Source organism: Myotis lucifugus, unplaced genomic scaffold (assembly GCF_000147115.1).
Source record: "Myotis lucifugus unplaced genomic scaffold, Myoluc2.0 scaffold_12, whole genome shotgun sequence".
Taxonomy (NCBI): domain Eukaryota; kingdom Metazoa; phylum Chordata; class Mammalia; order Chiroptera; family Vespertilionidae; genus Myotis; species Myotis lucifugus.
Window position 1 is genome coordinate 7,536,653 of NW_005871060.1, and position 4,841 is coordinate 7,541,493.

The window sequence follows — 4,841 nt, forward strand, 5'->3', positions numbered from 1 at the left end:
ATTTATACTCAGAACTAAACAGACAAGCAGAGTCACTATTGCGGTTAGAAGTTGGCAGCATGGGAAAGGGGGGGAGGAACAGGTTGCAATTAGGTGTCGTTAAAAAAAAACACAGGCCTTTTCCAAAACTGGGGTGCCTGGGGTGGGGAGGACTTGGTCTGTTTCAACCCAAGAGGAATCAGAAGGTCAAAAGCGGTTTGGGAAGGCCAGAAACCGTCAGGGGTGGAGAGAGAAGGAAGGTCCAAGGGGTGGGGGTAGGAGGGGGCTGTTTGGCAACTGGGTGAAGGGATTTCCCTCCCCCTGCTGGGATCCCCCCAGCCCCACCGGTCTGGCAGGAGGGGGGCAGCCTGCAACACCCCACAGGCAGGTCTGGGGCTGCCAGATGCTCCAGGCAGGGGGCTGGAGGGAGCTCACAAAGGCTTGCCTTCCAGGGAGATGACGGCACTGCCCCTCAGCTCCCCTGCCTGTAATTCATGCTTGATCCCCATAAGCTGCTTCTTGATGGCATCCTTGGAGCTGGCATAGCTCATTTTGCTCTTTAGAGGCACAGACTCAGGGGCCCAGAAGATAAACACCCGGTCCTCCTCCTTGCTCTCCTTGGTCTCATAGGTGGCATCATCCAGGGCGTAAAGCAGTCTTTGCCCCGCAGCATCTTGACGAAGGTGGCGTAGGAGTCGTCTACTGTCTGGCCCACATCACCTACCAGGATCTCCTTGCCCTCTTCCAGAATGATGATGTTCTTGTCTTCACTCGGGCAGAAGAGCACCGTCCTCCTGCGCTTCTTCACCTCCTCTGGTGTCGAGGACTTACTTACCTTCATGTCACTGAACACTTTGACGACTCCCTGAGAGACAGCCACACCAGAGCCATGTTTCCGGAAGCTAAAGGAGAAAGCAAGAAGCGCCTGGAAAGACCAGCGCTGCTGCAGCTGCTGCGGGGATCCGACTGAACCCATCATTGTTTTTGTTACTATATAGAAGCTTCATATTTTATATAGTAAAATTTACACATTCTTTTAAGGTTTTGGGAACAACTGGGTAGCTGTTGCTACCACCAAAATAAATTCCATGTGAGTCAAAAAAACAAACTAACAAACAAAAAAAAGGTAATAAACAAAGCCCTAAAAGTTCTAGCCGGAAACATGGGAGAATGTTTTTGGTAGCAGAAACTAAAACGGCTTGTGAGCGTACAAAAAGATACTCATAATAGAATTGAAAATTATTCCTGTAATGAGATAGCATTTTGTACCCATTAGATTGGCAAAGGCCAATTGGCATATCATTTGTAATGTAGTTCTGGGTTCTATTTGTTAATATTGTATTTTAATTTTATGTTATATCTGAAAGGAGATTAACCAGAAGATTTCTCCTTTGTGCACTCTTTATCAGGTTTCGGTATCATAGCCATTTAAAAAAAAAACAAACCAACATACAAAACTGAAGAATTATTGGTGAAAAAGCTTTGAAGGCAACCAGTTGAAATGACCTTGAAGAAAAAAAGAAAGAAAAAGAGAGCTTTTCAGATCTTGCTTCCCAGCAATTGTCATCAGTTTGGACTCAAATAAACTCATAAAAATTCTCTACAGGTTTAGGTGTTTATTACATGGACACAATAAAGGCAAAACAAATATACTCCTTGTTAGCTCTTCTTTCTCAACTTCTACTTGTTGAGATTTCTCAGAACTGCAACCTTGATCCTCTAGTCTCCTCTCTACTCCCCCCAAAGGAATCTCATTCACAGTGTAGCCCCACATTTCTAACTCTAGTTCAAGCCTCTCTTCTGATGTCTAAATTGATATATCCAAATGCTTATTTTTCAGTTCCATTTCAATGTTTTATAGGTATTTCATATTTAATACTATGTGTTTTTTTATTACTCTTTAAAAATTATTTATTTATTTATTTATTTGGGAGAGGGAGAGAGAGATAGAAACATCAATGATGAGAGAGAATCATTGATCGGCTGCCTCCTGCACACCCCACACTGTGGATTGAGCCCGCAACCTGGGCATGTGCCCCAACTGGGAATTGATGAACTGTGTCCTCCTGGTTCAATATACTATGTGATATTGAATCTAAGAAGCTACTGATTGTAAGTCACATTTATGCCCATTAAGATAAAAAAAAAATTACTGCCAATTGAATGACATGATGCTAAGATACTCTTGAATCTTACCCTTGTGAGATACATCTCAATTTCAGAGATGTTAAAATAATTTTAAAAATAATGTGATAAAAAACAGAAAGGAAGGAAGGAAGGAAGGAAGGAAGGAAGGAAGGAAGGAAGGAAGGAAGGAAGGAAGAAAGAAAGAAAGAAAGAAAGAAAGAAAGAAAGAAAGAAAGAAAGAAAGAAAGAAAGAAAGAAAGAAAGAAAGATGCTTACAACACTGTGGTTTGTCTATTTTTGTAAAAATTTCCAACACCATACTCTTTATACCTTCTTTCTGACGTAAATTCATAAGCTATTCCAAGTATTATGGACATTGCTTTCCTTTCCAATAAATATATGAACGTTCAGAGGCAAACAGAGGCAGATGTTCCATGAAGGTTTTTATTCTCACAAACCTACCTCACCCTCTCTATCTTATCAGCCTGACACCTGAACCGAACATACAAAAACTCCTCCTTCAGAAAATGGAGAAGGGCTGGGGATGAGTACCAAGCTTGCCTCTCTCCAGGTCAGGTAGGCTGGTCTCCTCACTGTTACTTGCTTCCACCACTGTATTCCCGCTGCTGCTCTCCGGTTTCATATTCTTTCCTTCAACTGTCTTTCCTCATCTTTGATTCATTTATCCCACTACCTGCTTCAAAACCCAGTTTAAGTTTCCTTCTTCCATAATCTAGCTAATCCAGTTTATTCCACATACCACAGACTTTCATTTGTTACTGTATTGAAAGTTTGGCTGTACATTCTAGCTATAATTGCTCTCAAATTGTTTCAAAGAGTGCTGGTTTTCTTTTTTTAGGCTTTGTGGTTAGCTCCCTGAGGGCAGGGACCTTATCTTAAAATTCTGCTGGGCATCTCTCATTGTGTTTAGCACTGTGAGTAAATGCATTCACTGCATACTTGCAAGGCATATTTCACTGAAGACATCCATCACAGTTGTTCATTTAGTGAATGAGATAATGAAAATGCAAATGTTCGCCAAAGGTAAACCATTACTATTAATTCCCTCATTCATCATACATGTTCATCAGCCTCAGGGGCTAGGGAACCTAGGATTGCAGCTCTTTGTCTCAGATCTCTCCATGTTGGAGCCAACCATGAAGTTTAGATTTGCCTAGGGCCCAACACTAAGGGTCCAAGACTGCATTTACCCCCAGAATGGACCAGGTTAGCTTGGATCTCTGAGAATAAAGCCAAACAATGGAAACTCAAATGACAAGATACCATTTTCTCATGAATTCAGCAGGACTTCCTTATAAATTGCTGAAACCCAAATCTTTTAGCTTGCAGGAGTGGGATAGCTGCTAGGACATACCTTTGCCACATTGTAATGTGTAGTCCCTACATAGAAAAATGGATGTTTTTTATTTTATTCGACTAGGGGCCCAGTGCATGAATTTGTGCACCTTGAAAGGAACTGTGGGCCACGAGGCTGTGGTGGGCACAGGGGCAGGTCTCGGCCCATCCTCGGCGCTCCTGCCCGGCCCTTCCCACCATGGGCGCCAACCCCCCTCCCTGCAGCCACGCTCCTCCCCCTCCCTGCTTCTGCAGCCATCATTGGGTGCAAATGGCGGCTGCTGCCCGGATCACCGGATCACCCGTCAGGAGCAGGGGGAGGTGGAGAAGCCCTCAGGGGCGATCAGGGCAGGCACCAGGCACTGGCAGCAGATGCGAGCACCAGTGGGACCAAGGCACATGGGAGCAAAGAATTTTCAGTAACCACCAGAGGCTCGCCCAGATGACCGCGACCCGTGCCCCAGCTTGGTCTGGTGCCCCTGCTCAGCTGCTCCACCATCCCACTGCGGCTGATGCCTGCCATGTTCCGCACACGCCCCCTGGTGGTCAGCACACGTCATAGCGACCGGTTGTTAGGTTGTTCAGTTGTCCTCCCCGCTTCAGTCTATTTGCATATTAGGGTTTTCTATATATAGATTATGTTAAATGTTTTACTTAAATTTTTAAATTTTAAGATTGTTTTAGTTTTAGACGGGAAAACAACAGGGCAAAAACTTACACACTCTTTTCAAAAATATGAGAATTAGTGTTTTCCAGAGGGCATTTGGGGTTGACAAGTGCTGCCACCACACCTTTAAGATCACTTTACAGCTGTGGGAAAACTCGCCGAGCTGTTTTCCTCGACCCGGCCATTTCCAAGAGGCTATATCGCCGCAGGGAACGGCACAGCCCTGCTCTTTATCTCTCTCCTCCTCCTCACCCTTTCAAAGCCAAATCCGCCCGGTGAGAATTTGGAACCGAGGCTGGAGGCAAGAGAGGGCGAGGGGGGAGGGGTTCTTTACGACGGTGGGGGAAGCGCTCTCTGAGGCATTTTTCACTCCCCCTCGCACTCCCCGGAGGCGGCAAGTTCTGCGTCTGAAGTTGGAAGTGTGGGGCGCTCTGCTGCGTTTCCAGCTCAGCCTGCAGTTGGGAGTCCACCCTGCAGGGGCTGAGAACACCGCCGCGAGGCCATCAACCTGAGCTTCTGGCCAGCAGGACGCCCAAGCCAGGCGCAGGGCACCGGTTGTCATGAGAACCGGAGCGCCGGTCTCCCCGGCGACCTCGTCCCCAGGGAGGAGGCGGGGCTGAAGGCCCGATGGGCCAATCAGGCCGCGGGAAGCGCAGGGTGAGAGATCCGCGGTGCTCCAGGAGCCCGGGAAGGGTTGAGTGACAGGCAGGGG

The 4,841-nt window shown here is 46.4% G+C and overlaps 1 pseudogene; it reads right to left on the minus strand.

Moving 5' to 3' along the window:
• Positions 1–410: 410 nt before the first annotated feature.
• LOC102438679 lies at positions 411–859 on the minus strand (annotated as a pseudogene).
• Between the last annotated feature and the right edge of the window lie 3,982 nt (positions 860–4,841).